Below are 18,310 nucleotides of genomic sequence, written 5' to 3' on the forward strand. Positions count from 1 at the left end.
AGGGACCCGCCGCTGAATTGCTGCCGAAGACCCGGACGTGCCGCCTCTTTCCATTGGCTACCCCAAGCACATGCTTCCTTCGCTGGTGTATGGAGCGGGCCCTGCCCTCAGAGCAGTTGTATTGGGAGGCCAAGAGGGGGTGCTCGCTAGGATCTCTGACAGTACAAATTTCACTTCCATAAACACACACTTCATGAAGTCATAGTTGCACAAGATGAAAGGAGTAATAGATGAGCGGGTGACCAGCTCCCCTCTACTACCTGGTTCATGGCCTCAGCCAATGGGGCATATCCTGCCTGGCACCCAGTTTTACAAAGAGATGACAAATTAGGAGGAATTTCATAAAAAGAAAGAAAAAGAAAATGTATCGCTTCCACTTCAGCTTAAGATTCCACAACAGCATGTTTTTTGGGGTGAAACTGAATTTTCATTTCCTTCAATGGCAAAAATAATCAATTTCCCCCAAATTCACAGTACAATAAAATTTCAGACAGGAAAAAAAGTCACCAAAAATGGGTTCACAAATTGTTCATGTAAAGCTGTTTTTTTTTTTTTTTGCTACAGCTCTGGCTATTATTGATGTATAAATACATGGATATATTTGGGTATTATATATTATTATCTCTTTAAGTATAATAAAATCATCATTATTTATTTTGTGAATAAACTAAAGTGAACTGAGGGTACGTCTACACTACCCGCTGGATTGGTGGGTAGCAATCCATCTATCGGGGATCGATTTATTGCGTGTAGTGTAGACTCGATAAATCGATCCCCGATCACTCTCCCGTCCACTGCTGAACTCCAGCAGTGCGAGAGACGGAAGCAAAGTCGACGGGGGAGCCACGGCCGTCGATCCAGCGCCGCGAGGACATGAAGTAAGTAATTTTAATTCGATCTAAGATACGTCGACTTCAGCTACGCTATTCTCGTAGCTGAAGTTGCGTATCTTAGATCGATTCCCCCCCCACACCCAGTGTCGACCAGGCCTGAGACCTTGCAGTTAAACTGTCTCTGTTTTATGCAGGTCATTAAAATAGTTTACAAAAGAAATTTGTTATATTAAAAAGTACTGAAATAACATATCAAGAAACTATTTAAACACCTACATTGAACATTTGTGCTATTACTTTAGGGGAGTATAAATAAAAAGATAACATAAAAAGTCTGATACTTGAAGCATTCTCCTTAATTTCTTGCTGGCTAGAACATCTGTCTCCTTCCACAAATGGAGTTATATACTTGTTTGCACAGCACATCATTTAATTGTGAATCAGAACAAGAACACCACTTGGAAACTTTAAACATAACTTTGTCACACTCTGTCCGAATATAGCAACTTCTTTGTTGTTCTCAGCTCAGTGAACAAGTGTTTATTGGCAAGCCACCAGATCACTAGCATCTTCGTTTGTTTAGTGATTTTTATAATTTTAATTATTTACATGCACTATACTTCAACTGCCAGAGGTATTTAGACTTCTAAATGGGGCCCAGAAGGATCATTTTGATAACAGTCAGATAATTAGCTGAACAAAGGCCTTTTTTCTCTTAATTGGTTGCAGGCACAGAGTGTGATAAAGTCCCTTTACAAGCTTGTCACTCAATTAGAGACAATGATGTAATAATATTACCCAAATTAGCTGAAAAAATACTGTACAAGAGTTTTCTTTTCTTTTTGTTCTTATTACAGAGTGATAAACAGTGTATGATTAACATACTTTACCTAGGAATAAAATCAAAGGCAATGAAAAAATTACAACTGTTCCAGAAGCCACAGCTTATCTACTCAATGGACCCGGTTGGATGGAGCACATAATTTCAGTGCTTCAAATCCTGGGCTGTTTCCTTGTTTTGTTCCACATCTTTTTAAAGATGCAATCCCCCATCTTCTAAAATCCTCAATGAGATTGACTAGGTTCCTCAGAGATGACCTCTCCTGCAGCAATTCACCTTGGCAAATAGAACACTACAGCTGACAGATCCTATGGTGACACTTATGGATGTCCAAATCTTTCTTGACAGAAGGCTATAGGGGTAGTAACTGTCACCAGAGATCAGCCTGAGTCTTAGTGTTGCCACATTCAGAACATGCTGCAAGACCCATCTCTTTATGCAGGTTTTCTTCTGTAAAGGACTGGGAATAAGGTCCCAACAACATCCTCTTGGATTAAAAAAAAAGAAGACTAAAAACAAAGTAAGACCTGAACTCACACCTTCTTCCCTTGTATAGATTTTGTGTGATTTCTAGTTTTGCAATAGGATTTCTATGTTTTATAGTTGATGTAATCACAAATATAGTGATGTGCCACTGCTAATTACCTACATCATAATTGTCTCATTGTTACCTTGTGCTTGTCTAGCTGTTTATTGTATCCATTTGTTCTCTCATCTTATACTTACACAGTAAGCAATTTCTGGGTAGGGACCATATTTTTGTTATATGTTTGCACTATGGACCTGTGATCCCCAGAGGGGGATTTATGGCATTGCTGCAGTGCAAATAAATAATAATAATAATAATAAAATAATTAAGTGATGGTCACATTATATATTCTGAGTAGACAGACTAATTAGATATATCCCTTTTGAGTTAGTAGGGAAGAACAGCCAACAGCCATTGTTTCTCTTTGGGAATACTTAGAGACTCAGATGAAAAGAAACATAAGGAGATGCATACAAAAATCAACGTAGTTTTCCCTTTATTCCAGAGTTCTCAGGATGGTGGTTAAGAGTATGGGGGGAAATAATTATGGTATACTTAAAGCTGGTTGTGTGCATCACTGGTCAGCAGAGATTGGCTGAGAGAAAGTAAATAATTTAATGTAAATATGAGCCCAGATTCTTTTGTGCTAAATTCATGGTGGTTATTTTCTTTTCAAAGTCAGCTTGTTAGACTAAGGCTATAGCTACGCTACAGAGCTGATAGCGGCACAGGTGCACCAGTTCAGCTGCACCACTGTAGCACTGCTAGTGCAGCTGCTCTAAATTGATGTGCAGTTGGTCTCCTGTCAACTGAATTACTCCAGTCTCCACGAGTGGCGATAGCGATGTCGGTGGGAGAAGCTCTCCTGCCGACATAGCACAGTCCACACCGGCGCTTAGGTTGGGGTAATTTACGTCGCTCAGGGGGTGGCTTATTCACACCCCTGACCAACATAACTTACACCGACATAAGCTGTAGTGTGTACATAGCCTCAACACAAGATCTTCCAGCTTTAAGAGAGTCAAGGTACTATGGTAAAATCAGTGAGATGTTGCGGATAGATGCAAAGCCAGAGCTCTTGGGGAATTAAAGGAATTATTTAATTCTCTGTCACCATAGGACACAATGATACTTATCTGATAGGATCCATTTCATATGGACTATGAAAGGAGCATCAAATAATGTTTGGAGGTTTATACAGCTACTTGGATCATCCAGTATTCCTAACATTCTCATACAATGAAAGGAGCGTTGGTGCTATTTTTTCAGAATGTATCATCCAAATAATATTATTTTTCAGTTTTTTATGTTGTCCTTTTTTCAACACTGATTGACTGTAGTCTTTTCAAATTCAATATCAAAATCCTCCATTGGATTTATTTCCCACTTGTTCTTGTACATTAAAAATTTGGTTGATCTTGTGAAAGAATTAAAGAAAAAAAGCACTTTCAGCCGCAGACTCATGAATAATGCTCTGGGTTTGAACAACAGTAATTATTCTCCTCTTTGAAAAACTGAGTCTAATACTCGTGAGACCCTGGATCATTTTCTGTATGTTAGTGGGCACTTTAACATAGTATCAGTGAGCAGTAAGAAATCACAGCAGAGTTTAGAACAATAAGGAGGAGTTTTTAAAGTATATAAGGAACTAAAAGACTTGTAACAATGGTATTGGTCCATTAGTAGATGGAAGTAGTAGAATTGTCATTAATAATGCCAAAAAGGCAGAAGCGTTCAATAAAAATTTCTCTTCTGTATTTGGGAAATAGCAGATGATGAAGTCATATCATATGAAGATGATGAAACACTTTTCATTCCAGTAGTAACTTAGGAGGTTGGTAAACAGCAGCTACTAAAGTTAGATTTTTTAAAAATCAACAGGTCTGGATACGTGGCAACAAAGAGTGAGTTAGCTAAGGAGTTTTCTGGAAAACTAATGTAGATTGTCAATATCTCTTGGAACACTGGGGAAGTTCCAAAGAACTGAAAGAAAGCTAATATTGTGCCAACATTCAAAAAGGGTAAATGGGATGACCTGGGTAATTTTAGGTCTGTCAGCCTGACATCGATCCTTGGCAAAATAATTTGATGACTAATATGGGACTCAATAAATAAAAAAAAAAAAAGTAAGGTAAGATAATTAATGCCAATCAACATTAATCCTGTCAAACTAACTTGATTTTTTAAAAGAGATTACAAGTTTGGTTGATAAAGGTAATAGTGTTGATATAATGTAATTAGACTTCTGTAAGGCAGTTGAATTGGTACCACATGACATTTTCATTACAAAACTAGAATGAAGCAAACTTAACACAGCACAAATTAAATGGAATAAAAGCTGGGTGACAGGTCTCAAAATGTAAATGTGGAATTGTTATTGAGTGGGTCTGTTTCTAGTGGGGTCCTGTAGGGTTTGGTTCTTAACATTTGACCTAGAAGAAAACATAACATAATCAATGACAAAGTTCACGGAGGGCACAAAGATTGGGGGAGTGTTAAATAATGACGAGGACAGAGCACTGATACCCCAATATCTGGATCACTTTGTAAGCTGAGCACAAGCAAACAATATGTGTTTCAATACAAACAAACATAAAGCCATACATCTAGGAACAATGAATATGGGCCATACTTACAAGATGGGTGTATTCCATCTGAGGAAGCAGGGATTGTAAAAGAGATAATGAGGATAACGAGCTGAACAGGAGCTTCCATTGCAAAGGTATGGTCAAAAGGGCTAATAAAATCCTTGGATGAGTGAACAAGGGACTATCAAGTAGGAATAGAAAGGTTATATTAATCTGTGTGATGACTACTGCAATACTGTGTCCAGTTTTGGTACCCACAATTGGTACCCACAAAAGGGTTCAGTGACAAGCCACAAGAACAATTAAGGGAATGGAAAACATGCCTTATGGTAATAGACTCAAATTGCTTAATTTATTCAGCTTAACATATAGAAATTATGGGGTGACTTGATCACAGTTTATACATACGTATGTGGGAAACAAAAATTTGATAAGCTCTTCAATCTACTAGACAAAGCTATAAAAAGATCCAATGGCTGGAAGTTGAAGCTACAAAAATTCAGATTGGAAATAAGGTGTACATTTTTAATAGTGAGGGCAATAAACCACTGAAAGAACCTATCAAGGTTTGTGGTGGATTCTCCCATCATTGACAATTTTAAAATCAAGATTGGATATTTTTTCTAAAATATATAGTCTAGTTTATTAACTAACTGGGAAAGAGGAGGATCTGAAATCCTAGATCTGTTTAATCACTTTCCAACCACACGTTTCTTCTCACAAAAAAATGATTTTCGCATTGCCAGCCTCACTTTCAAGAGATGCACCTGTTGGGTGAGATGAAGCATTGTCTAACAGGAGCAAAACTTTCCCTTCATTGTCTGTCTCAGTTTGGTGTTTCTTCACGGATGGGATGAACGCAGAAGAGAATTGCTGTTTGAAAACATCAGAAGCTAATCATGTATTCCTTTGGTTTATGTAGGTATGAGATACAGCATTCATGCTATGTATTAAAGCAATGTGACTTTTCATATGTCCCTATGAAAAGATATGCTCCTTGCTAACTGTAGTGTGAGGATATAAACACAAAAAGCCATGGCTTAAGAAGCAACTAGAAAACTCCAGGACCAGGACATTCTGACATTTATTGAGCTCTCCATTACAACACATCCTATTCCTCTCTGGTAACTGTGGAGGATAAGGAACTCTATAACCACTCCACATCTCCCTGTCTTTATATTAAATGATTAAAACTTAAATTATGAAGCAACATATCTACACACAACAATTCAAAATAAACTTAAAACTGCTTATGCTATTGTGTCGCCTTATTAATTCCATTTAAGTAGTCGTGAGCAGTATTTTAAAGATCAAGTCTTTGAGTAGGTCTGATCAGTCTTCCAGACTGTGTTCTCTCTTCTGTTGAATTTGCGTGTGGTGAGCCCGTGAAAGTAGCTCACTTCCTGACAGAGCACCCATGGTTTCCCAGAGACTCTCTTTGTTGTGTTGGGAAATACTGAAGATGAACCTGAATCCTCCAGAGAAGTCCTTCTGGATTTACCAGTAGGTAGGATCTGGGAGTGTCTGCTGAGTTTGGAAGAGTTCCTAATGTCTGGGAGCTTTGGAGCCAAACTTTCCCTGGTTTCAATTCAGTTAATGCTTTTGTTCTGTGCCAAACACTGAAGTTCTGTCGCTGCTGAATTTTTATTTCAGCATCCTATTTTCGCAATTCCTTCAGGCTGGGTCACTTAGGTTTATGCTGTATCAGTGCGACAGGTAAACACAGTCTTAGTCTTCTTCCCTTCAGAAGTTCTGCTGTAGATCTCCATCCTGGGATTGAATATAATCTTTTTTTTTTTTGGAATTGCAGTGACTGCTGCCCCAGTATCAATTTTAAATGTAAGGTTTTGACTGTTTATATTCATGGTTGGGTACCAAAGCATTTGTTATATTGAGAATATAATCCCTAGAAGTATGGACTCATTGTCAAAGGATGATAACACTCCCTCTTGGATTGTTTCCACTGTTCCTGGTGACCTGCATACTAATGCAGAATGTCCCATTTTGTGTCAACTCCTACATTCTACATCTTTTGCTGGACATTGTTGCCAGCTGTGCATTGGTGTCTTGCCACAGCTTTTGCAATGTTCCTTCTTCTTAGGGTTCTTTGGTCTCCCACTTTCTAGCTGTGCACTGTTCTTATGCTGTAAGTTTGTTTAGAGTGCTCCTTTCACATTTGTGCCTTTTCTCTTTACTGTGTCAGTATTCTCTGATGCAGTCTCCCTTATGCTGCTAACATGTAAGTCACATTGCTGTTTCTTTATGATTTCTTGCATTCCTGTTTTTGCTATGACTTTGGCTAGTGTGAGCTCTGAATCAAACTGAAGCTGCGCTGAGAAATTTGTGTCTCTTATACCAACAACTATCTTATTAGTTCTTCTTTTAACATTCCATATTTGCAATGTTCAGCAAGACTATGAACTGCAGTGATAAAACCCTCCGCTATTTCCTATGTTCCTGGCACTGCCTATTGTATTTTCCTCTTTCATATATAATATTCTGACTGCCTATGTTATGGGCATCAAAAGCCTCTTTTGCTTTGGTGTAGTCTTTATTTTCCTTATCAATCGGGGCAGTGCACATAGGATATCATCAGCAGCATCACCAATAGGAAATATCAGAGCATTTACCTGATATTCTTGTGCTCTCTCTTTTAAACTAGAAGCCACCCAGGATCGCTCAAATCTCCAGATCCAGCAGGCCAGCTGCCTCAGTTGCCAAAATAAAATTCCTCTAACTGAGCCATTTGCTCTCTGGGCTCCATTTGTGCCCTGAGACAGAGCTGTGCCTCACTCCTGCTGCTGCTTTCTCAGGTCTGCTCCCTGGTTTTTCATTTTCCCCACTCACTCACCACTCTGGCAATGTGGGGTTTTCTTTTCATCCCCTTACTCTTTTAGAGAGAGGGATTCCCTCACTTCACTCACACCACCTAGTGTGAGACATAAACACAAAGACCCATGCCTTTAGCAGCAAATAGAGAACTCCCTGACCAGGAAGTTCCTATTTTTATTAAGTTCCCTGCTGCAACACATCTTGATCCTCTCTGGGAACTGTGGAGGATGAGGAACTCCTTAACTACTCCACACTAAATTTTTTTGAAGAGAAACAAGTGTTTTGCTTGGCAGGACTTTCCAGTTTCATCTGCGTTGAAAATATTATCAGCATTGTAGCCTTCCTTTGTATACAAATTTGTATACAATCTGCAAATTTCTTCTTGATAGAGTAAGCTGCTGGTTGACTGGCAAACAGTTTCTTGAGTGTTGAGCTGGCATATACTGTTTCAAAACTTGAATCATCCAAGTCATTATGATCTAGTCTTGAAATCAGGATCACGATTCAATTTCTTGATCGTGTCCAAAGACTTTTCACAAAGGAGCAGCCCCGAAATTGGTTTGTCAAGACTTCTCTTCTGAGAAAACCAACTAGAGACTGGGTTTTCTAGTGTGGCATTCTCCGTTTTTTTCATTGTTTCTTGCTTCTACTTTCCTGATCCATTTACGAAACAAAATTTAAGACTTTGTCTTTATTTTTCTTCAGTTGTGAAATCATGGATTACACTACACCAAACTCTTGCACTAACATAGTTGCTGTTTCACCTCTATCCAGTTTTTCAGCAATTTCTACTTTTTTTTTTAAACACCGATCACAGTTCATTTACGTTTTTGGCCATCATGAAAAAGAACACTTAAGAACACAAGGGTACACAAGCATAAGCTTGCTGAGGCATGACTCACCTCATACTAAGGCACTTTTACCAAAGTGTGGGAAGGTCAGTACACCCACATTGAGCATGCACACTCTCTGCTCAAGTCCACCCACACACATCTTTTTGACTAAGGGATAAAAATGTTTCATATAACTGTTCATTCATAAAATCAGAGTATTGCTGTATTTCAGGGAAGTCCTATGGCTGGTGTTATACAGGAGGTCAGACTAGATCAGAGGCTCCCAAACTTGGTTCGCGACTTATTCAGGGTAAGCCCCTGGTGGGCCGCGAGATGCTTTGTTTACCTGACAGTCCGCAGGTATGGCCGCTCGCATCTCCCAAACTAACCTGTGGGAAAATTCTTTCCAGACTCCACAGACCCTGAGCATGAGAGCAAGAACCAGCCAGCCAAGCACCCAAGAGACAAAACAGAATCTGTTTGGGTCAAAATAATTTTAGGGAAGGATTGTAAAGGAGGTTCTATTGGGCTAGTACTATAAACCCAGGAAGATAGGGCTCAGATATGGATAGAGATCGCTTTAATATTATTAATTACTACCAGGAACTGTCTATTACTGGGGCCTGGTCTACACTAGGCTTTTATGTCGACTTTAGCGCCGTTATATCGAATTAACCCTGCACCCGTCCACACCAGGAAGCCATTTAGTTCGACATAAAGCTCTCTTTAAATCGATTTCTGTAATCCTCCCCAACGAGAGGAGTAGCGCTAAATTCGACATGGCCATATCGAATTAGGCTAGGTGTGGATGGAAATCGACGGTAATAGCTCCGGGAGCTATCCCACAGTGCACCACTCTGTTGACGCTCTGGACAGCAGTCAGAGCTCGGATGCTCTGACCAGCCACACCCCCGGGAAAATTTGAATTCATTTTCATTTTCCTGTCTGGGCAGTTTGAATCTCAGTTCCTCTTTGGACATCGAGGGGAGCTCAGCAGCAGTGGCAACTATGCAGAGCTCTCCAGCAGAGATGGCCGTGCAATCTAATAGAAAGAGGGCCCCAGCATGGACTGATCGGGAAGTCTTGGATCTCATCGCAGTGTGGGGCGATGAGTCCGTGCTTTCAGAGCTGCGCTCCAAAAGAAGGAATGCTAAGATCTACGAGAAGATCTCCAAAGCCATGGCAGAGAGAGGCTACAGCCGGGATGCAACGCAGTGCCGCGTGAAAATCAAGGAGCTGAGACAAGGCTACCAAAAAACCAAAGAGGCTAACGGACGCTCCGGATCCCAGCCCCACACATCCCGTTTCTACGAGGCACTGCATTCCATCCTGGGAGCGGCCGCCACCACTACCCCACCCCTGACCGTGGACTCCGAGGATGGGATCATGTCCGCGGCCGGTTCCTCGTCGGACATGACAGCGGACGGGGAAGATGAAGAAGGAGATGAGGAGGACGAGGCAGTCGACAGCGCTGGCACCGCTGATTTCCCCGACAGCCAGGAGCTCTTCATCACCCTTACCGAGATCCCGTACCAACCGTCCCCATCCCTTACCCCGGACACAGAATCAGGGGAAGGATCAAGCAGTAAGTGCTGTAAACATGTAAACATTTATTTAAAACAGAACGGTAATATTTATACTATTAACAATGTACATTTATAAAAGTTCTGTAAACTAGTAAAAAAATAATCAGGTACAAAACAGGAATATTTACAAAGGTAACAAATGGGTTTTCATGATTTCTCTGTCTTAGGCTCTTCTCAATTTAGTCCCAAGTGTTTTAAAAAATTTTCACAATGTCCGTTACTACATGATTCCCAGGCCCAAGACGCTCCACTCCAAAGTCCCAGTGCACCTACGCGAAAATCCGGTCAATGTGGCCGGGGATCGACGAGAAATCCTCGTAGGAGAACTCCTCGTAGGTCTCGTGGAGGTAGAGCTCAAGCCTGTTGATCAGGTTCCGGGGTAGGGCGATCTTAGTGGGCCCTCCGTGGTAGCAGACATGTCCCCTCCACGCCACAATCAAGTACTCCGGGATCATCGCACGACATAGCATGGCGGCATACGGCCCCGGTTTCTGCATGCTTTCCCGCAGCATGCGTTCTCTCTGGGTGTCCGGGATCCTCAGGAGGGTGATGTCGCTCATGACGCCCTGCTTTGAATTAGGGAGGGGAATGTTAGTATTGGGACTGCTTGACAGCCACGCGGTGGAGGGAGAGGGGCAGCATACAGGGATCTTTCCCTGGGACAGCCGCGAGGGGGTGGGACAGGGGCAGAGTTCATGCTGTCCTGATTGCTGGCAGCAGAGACTGGCATTGCTTTCAATGTGAAAGGAGGCCAGTGCTACTGCTGGAGTTTTAAGCAGCCACAAGTCTGCGGCTTACCATTATTGCCCGCTCCAGAAGTTCAGGTCTCCAGCCACAGTTCTCTGAACACTCCAAGACCTCCGCAAGTCCACAGGCACTGAAGGCGACGGCCGAAAATTCGACCTTGTCCTGAGTGCGCATGTGAGAGGTTCAGTGCATGGTCTTGTTCACAGAGAAAGACTAGGTTCTTTGTATACAATTTCATTTATCTGTCTCAGGAATTCACTCCCTTTTTACAATTCACACAGACACATCTGCGACTGTCTCCCAACCCAGCCTGTCAGCACACTCCCAGAGGCTAGCGCAGATTAGGCGGAGGAAGAAGAAGACGCGTGAAGACATGTTCTCAGAACTAATGGACTGCTCCCGAGCCCAGGCAGCCCAGCAGACACAGTGGAGGGAGAACTTGTCACAAATGCACCGAGCAGTCATGGAACGGGAGGAGAGGTGGCGTCAGGAGGACCAACAGGCTACTGAAAAGCTGCTTGGACTAATGAGGGAGCAAACGGACACGCTCCGGCGCCTTGTGGATGTTCTGCAAGACCGGAGGCAGGAGGACAGAGCCCCGCTGCAGTCTATCTGTAACCGCCCTCACCCGCCACCAAGTCCCACACCCCCCTCACCCAAAGTCCAAAGAAGGAGGGGCGGCAAGGGCCGTTAAAACTTTCAGTCAACCCCTGCAGACTGCTCTAGCACTAGAAGGCTGACATTCCCCAAAATTTCATAAGCCCTTTCCTACCCACCTCACACAAGCCCCCGTCCAAGTTTCACACCCCACGTTTCATGTCTGGTTCGCAATAAAATGTTTGTTTCTCTCCATTACTGTTTCAGTCAGGTTCTTTTGAGGGAGAGTCTGTCTGGAGGGGGGGAAGGGGCTTGGTAATTGGACAGGACAGTGACCTTTAGCAGGGTACAGAGGCGGTGTCAGGTCCAGCATCAGGACACATACACAGTGCAGTCACTGGTTACCCTGGTCAGTCTGGGAGGTGTTTTTCATGTTCTGGGGGGGGGGGGGGTTGCTCTGTGACTTTGTGGCGGGGGGGGGCAGTTACAGATCTTATGCAGCGGTCCTTATCCTGGCTCACAGATCCACGCAGCAGGGGATATGTAACCCTACCCCCCCCTGCCAGAAAGTCACATAGCCGACACATACACACAGTCCCCCCCAGGAGTGCTGGCAGGCTCCATTGAAATAACCAGTCCACCAGTGCGGAGCCTGTCATTCCGGGAGTTTAGAGGCATCATTTGCATCCGAACACTGAACCCGCCCCCCGCCACAGTCTGCGTCCCCGGTTTAAAATATTCCCGCGAAAACAGCAATACAGACAACGGTGTTCATTAACAAAATCGAAATGATTTTATTTTTTGGGAAGGGGAAGGGGGTGAAGGGGGTATGTAACTGGAGAGGATAGTCAAAATGAACTGGGTAAAGAAACGGGGGCAGATTCAGCTTTTCTGTCCACAAACTGAAAAGTCACTGGTTGCCCTGCTCACTCAGGAACCTAGCTTTCAAAGCCTCCCGGATGCACAGGGCGTCCCGCTGGGATCTTCTAATGGCCCGGCTGTCTGGCTGGACGTAATCAGCAGCCAGGCTATTTGCCTCTAGCTCCCACCCCGCCATAAAGGTCTCCCCCTTGCTCTCACACAGATTGTGGAGCACACAGCAAGCTGCAATAACGATGGGGATATTGGTTTCACTGAGATCACAGCGAGTGAGTAAGCTTCTCCATCTCCCTTTGAGACGGCCAAAAGCACACTCCACCACCATTCTGCACTTGCTGAGACGGTAGTTGAACAGTTCTTTTTCTGTGTCCAGGGCGCCAGTATAGGGCTTCATGAGCCAGGGCATTAGCGGGTAGGCTGGGTCCCCGAGGATGACTGTAGGCATCTCCACATCCCCAAGAGTTATTTTGTGGTCTGGGAAGTAAATACCTTCCTGCAGCCGTCTAAACAGACCAGAGTTCCTGAACACGCGAGCGTCATGAACCTTGCCCGGCCATCCGACGTAGATGTTTGTAAACCGTCCCCGATAGTCCACCAGTGCTTGCAGCACCATTGAAAAGTAGCCCTTTCTATTGATGTACTGGCTGGCCTGGTGGTCCGGTCCCAGGATAGGGATGTGAGTCCCATCGATAGCCCCACCGCAGTTTGGGAATCCCATCGCGGCAAAGCCATCTATGATGACCTGCGCGTTTCCCAGGGTCACTACCTTTGGGAGCAGTACCTTCACGATCGCGTTGGCTACTTGCATGACAACAACCCCCACGGTAGATTTGCCCACACCAAAGTGGTTCGCGACTGACCGGTAGCTGTCCGGCGTTGCAAGCTTCCAGAGGGCTATGGCCACTCGCTTCTCAACTGTGAGGGCTGCTCTCATCCTGGTATTCTGGCGCTTCAGGGCAGGGGACAGCAATTCACAAAGTTCGAGGAAAGTCCCCTTCCGCATGCGAAAGTTTCGCAGCCACTGGGATTCATCCCAGACCTGAAGCACTATACGGTCCCACCAGTCCGTGCTTGTTTCCCGGGCCCAGAATCGCCGTTCCACGATATCCACATGCCCCATTGCCACCGTGATGTCCTGGGCGCTGGGGCTCGTGGTTTCTGACAGCTCTGTGCTACTCTCCGACTTCAGGCCATCACGGCGGTGTCGTAGCCTCCTCGCCTGATTACTCTTCATCTGCCTCAGGGAAAAGTGTATGATAAGCTGCGAGGTGTTGAGAACGGCCACAAGTGCAGCGATGGTCGCAGCGTGATCCATGATCGCAGTGCTGTGGCGTCCGCGCTGTCACTGACCAGAAAAGTGCGCGAACTGATTTCCCGCCGGCGCTTTCATGGAGGGAGGGAGGGCGTTAGTGACGGACGGATGACGACAAATTTTTTTTACCCAGAAGGCATTGGCGGCTCGACCCAGAATTCCGATGGGCAGCGGGGACTGCGGGAACTGTGGGATAGCTGCCCACAGTGCACCGCTTCCAATATCGACGCTCGCCCGTTAGTGTGGACTCACAAAGTCGAATTACTGTCCTTAGTGTGTCCTTAGTGTGGACACACACGTTCGACTTTGCAATATCGATTCCACATATTCGATTTAAGTAAAATCGAATTAACCTCGTAGTGTAGACATACCCTGGGAGACTTTAACTTCCCAGATATTGATTGGAGAATAAATGCTACTAATAGTGATAGGGTCCAGTTATTCCTGGATGTAATAAATGACAGTTTTCTTTTTCAAATAGTCATTGAACCAACAAGAGGCAGTGCAATTTTAGACTCGGTTTTGGTAAGTAGTGAGGACATCATAGAACAGGGATCAGCAACCTTTGGCACACAGCCCAACAGGGAAATCCGCTGGTGGGCTGGGACAGTTTGTTTACCTGCAGCGTCTGCAGGTTCGGCCGATCGCAGCTCCCACTGGCCACGGTTTGCCGTTCCAGGCCAATGGGGGCTGCGGGAAGCGGCATGGGCCGAGGGATGTGCTGGCTGTGGTGAACTGCGGCCAGTGGGAGCTGCGATCAGCCAAACCTGCTGACGCTGCAGGTAAACAAACTGTCCTGGCCCGGCAGTGGATTTCCCTGATGGGCCACGTGCCAAAGGTTGCCGAACCCTGTCCTAGAAGATCTACTCATAGGAAATAACCTTGGTGAGTGCACATGAGTTGATTCAGTTTAAATTAAAGGGAAGGATAATCAAAATCAGGTTGTCATCTACGGTTTTTAAATTCAAGGGAAGACTCTGGGAAATTAAGGGATTTAGTTATAAGAAGTCAACTGGAGAGCTCAAGGATTTAAATATAGAGGAGTTTTGGAAATTCTTTAAATCAAGTGTACAAAAGCTATGTTTAATTTTCATCCCAAGCAAGAGAAAACAACTTGCAGGAAAATGCTCCAGACCCAGCATGATGAACAACTACCTCTAAATGTTATTAGCAGTAAGCAGAGAGCCTACAGGGAATGGAAAAAAAGACTGATCAGGAAAGAAAGCTACATCTTCGAGGGTAGAAAGTGTAGGAATAAAGTGAGATTTGCTAAAAGTTAAAGTTGAATTAGGTCTCGCTGAGGAAATTAGAACAAACAACAAGAGTTTTTTAGTTATAGAAATAAAAGATAATAAAGAAGGATGAGGCTGGGCTGCTGCGCAGTGTGAACAGGGAGATTAAAGGCCCCCAAACTAACTGAAAACCAGGAACATGGGCATGGAGGAAGTATGGCTGATTGAAAGGAGTGTGTAGAAATGGAAATTACAACATCTGAGATGGAAGAAAAACATAAAGAGCTTAATGTGCTTAAATTGGGGGGACCAGATAATTTCCACCCCAGAATACTGAAAGATTTGGCACATGAGATTGCAAGCCCAGTAGCAAGGATTTTTAATAAATCTGTCTAGTAAAGGGTTGTACTATATTACTAGAGAATAGCTAATGTCTTATTTATATTTAAGAAAGGGAAAAAATGTGATCTGGGCAATTACGGACCCATCAGTTTGACCTCAATGGTAAGCAAGATTTTAGAAAAAACTGTTAAGGAAAGAATAATTAAATTCATGGAGGTAAACAAAAAAGGGGATGGAATGCAACATGGGTTTACCAAACGTATATCATACCAGACTAGCCTGATTTTCTTCTTTGGAAACAATCAATTTTTTAGATAAGGGAAATGAAGTAGATCTACTTGGACATCAATAAAGCATTTGACATGGTACCACGTGGGAAATTACTAGTTAAAATAGAGTAGAAAGGGGGTTAGTACAAGAATTGAAAGGTGGGTAAGGAACTGGCTAAAGGGGAAAAAAGCAACAGGTTGTGCTAAGAGATGACCTTGACACAAAGTAGGACTGTGATGATGACATTTGCTGATGAGATAAAGTTGGGAAGAATCATCAGTACAGAGGAGGATTGGAATATTAGTCTCTCTAGGGTATCTAGTTTGATCTCCTGTACCAGTAGTTCCAATTCCTCTGTTTTATTGCCCAGACTTGTTACATTTGTGTACAAGTATCTCAGTTATTTCCCTTGGACCTCACCTAGTTTTGTAGCTGGATTAGGGATAGTCCTTTCACTACTATAACACCTACCTGACTGCTACTCCAGTCAATATTTGTACTTTCTCTTTGCTGTTCATAGTCTTACCTTCCCTCCCTTCCCTTATCCCTTACTATAGATTCATTTAGCTCATTTTCCTCCTCCTGTATTGAAGCTAGGCATGGAGATTACATGAGTATCTCCTAACCTTCTCCTCTCATTTCCTTGTTTAAAGTCTTTTTTATAAATCATGCCAGCCCTGATCCCAGAAGGTTAATACCACAAGTACTCAAGTGAAGTACATCAGTTGAGAAGAGTTTTTTCTGTGAATGCCCCTCAGTGGTCAATCATCCAGAAACATTGCTCAAAGCACCTGTCCTCAAGCCATCTGTTGATCTTCATTATCTTATCAGTCCATCTTCCTTCTCTAGGGGCCAGAAATATTCCACTGAAGATCACCTGACCTTTCATTTCTTTAGGCATCTTATGCAACTGAGCATAGTCATCTTTGATCCATTCCAGTGGGAATTTAGTAGTGTCATTCATCCTGACATGTAGCACAATCAGATTTTTCCCTCCGCTCCCATCAAGATCTTTTTCAGCCTCACATCCACATCTTGGATTCTTGATCCTGACAGAGAACACTCTTCTATTTTCTGGATCTGGTCTGGTGACAGACCTAACATTTCTTCTTAGTATGAAGTCCCCAATCACTCAGACCTTGTCTCTTCCTGTGTTGCTCTGAAGCTTCTGTCCTGTCTTGCAATCCATTGTACATCAGCCTTATTTTTCCTTGGGCTCCAATCTCTGGCTATCTCCATAATCTCTTTGCCACCCCATATTCTGCCTGTTTCTCTTCCTCATCCCCCAATGCAGCAAATCTGATACTAAATTCTATTTCACCTCCACTAGCTCGTCTCTTTCTCTGTCTTGTCCTCATGGTCATGTTCTTCCATGGTTCACCCTCCCTCTTCACCAGTCCGCCTTTTAGGTCCTCTTGTTCTGCAGGTGTCCACAAATCTTGAGTTGGCTGTACCACCTCCTCCCTTCTCTCCTGCATTATATCTTCAAATCCTCATTTGAATTCCCTCATCATCACTTGCTGCATCTCTTATCCTTGGATCTTCTCTGGCATGAACTCTATCAGGCAACATTTAATGCATAAGTAGCTTCCCTCAGATACCCGCTCAAGAATTATGTACATCCCACAGCTTCTGCATCCAACAATTTTCTTTGTCTCCTCTTCTCCTTGGGTCACTTCTAGTATTGCCTCACTAGCCATTGCCATTGTCTTCTCTTCCTAGTCCCTCTCCTAGAGAGAAGGAAAGGACAAAAATTCCCTCTCCCCCAACTCCCACAGAAACTGCACTGCTGTAATAATCTCTTCTAGCTGTTGGCAACTAGAGTGAGTCTGAATTAGAACCTCACTGCATGGATCAGGCCCAGTGTGTGTATAAGCAGGAATGTAGTGCCACACAGCTACTGGTCTTTCAGGAAGCATGAATGAGTAACTTATTCACTGATAGGGGATGAGGGTAAGCAGTGCAGAAGGAAAACAATTAGAGCTGGTTGAAAAGACCCATTTTTTGTTAGGAAATTCCAATTTCTTTCTCTGTCCCCCCTTGCCTCCTCCCCAAATCCCATAAACATTTTTTTCTGTGAATAAACAACCTGAAAAATGTTGGTTTTCAGAAATCATTTTGGGAATTATTTTGGTTAAAATTTCAATTTGTATCAATTAATATTTTTTTTTACTAAAACCCCAATTTTTTTAACCACAAATGTTTCCATTGTTCATTTTTGTGTTTTCATCAAAAGGACAAACAAAGAAAAAACAGGCCAAACTGAAATTTTTTCACAATTTTTCATTTTGATTGAAAAGCCATTTTTCATTTAAAAATGTGTGGATGAAAAAATGTCACCCAGCTCTATAAAGAATTTAACAGGAGGATGTAAGATAAAGCAGTCACCCTCTACCTTAACTTGCACCAAAATTTATGCACATTATACCTATTTTATGACCCACTTAAATGCAACTGTGCCAAGCCACTATTCAGGATGCTGCTGAATTTAGATTTTGGTTTTTAATGCTGAAAATTGTATCATAGAGAGAATTCTGCCTAAATCAGTAGGGAAAAATATAGGCTTTTTTTATGTGCAGCTTTTACCAAGTGTGATGGGTTGCAGAAGAACAGTTTAAGGGCCCTGTGACTTTACCTACAATGGGTAGAATATTTCCTATGTGCTTGTGTTTGCCTGCGAACCCTCCCTCCCCAATTAGAGGCAATAGTCCTAGAGGAAAGGGAACAAGGAATTTACTATTTAGCAATCTTGATGGACAGCTTCTCCAGCACATTCATGGCACTGTGGGATTTTTCATGTTTCCTGTCAACAAACACTGGTCTGTGGGCAACAAATCTTACTGCTTCTTGCTGAGGTTCAAAGGAGAAGTCATCCAAGTCAGTAGTTAT

The sequence above is a fragment of the Terrapene carolina genome, unplaced genomic scaffold (genome assembly GCF_002925995.2).
Source record: "Terrapene carolina triunguis isolate 2854851 unplaced genomic scaffold, T_m_triunguis-2.0 Scaffold42, whole genome shotgun sequence".
Classification (NCBI taxonomy): Eukaryota; Metazoa; Chordata; order Testudines; family Emydidae; genus Terrapene; species Terrapene triunguis.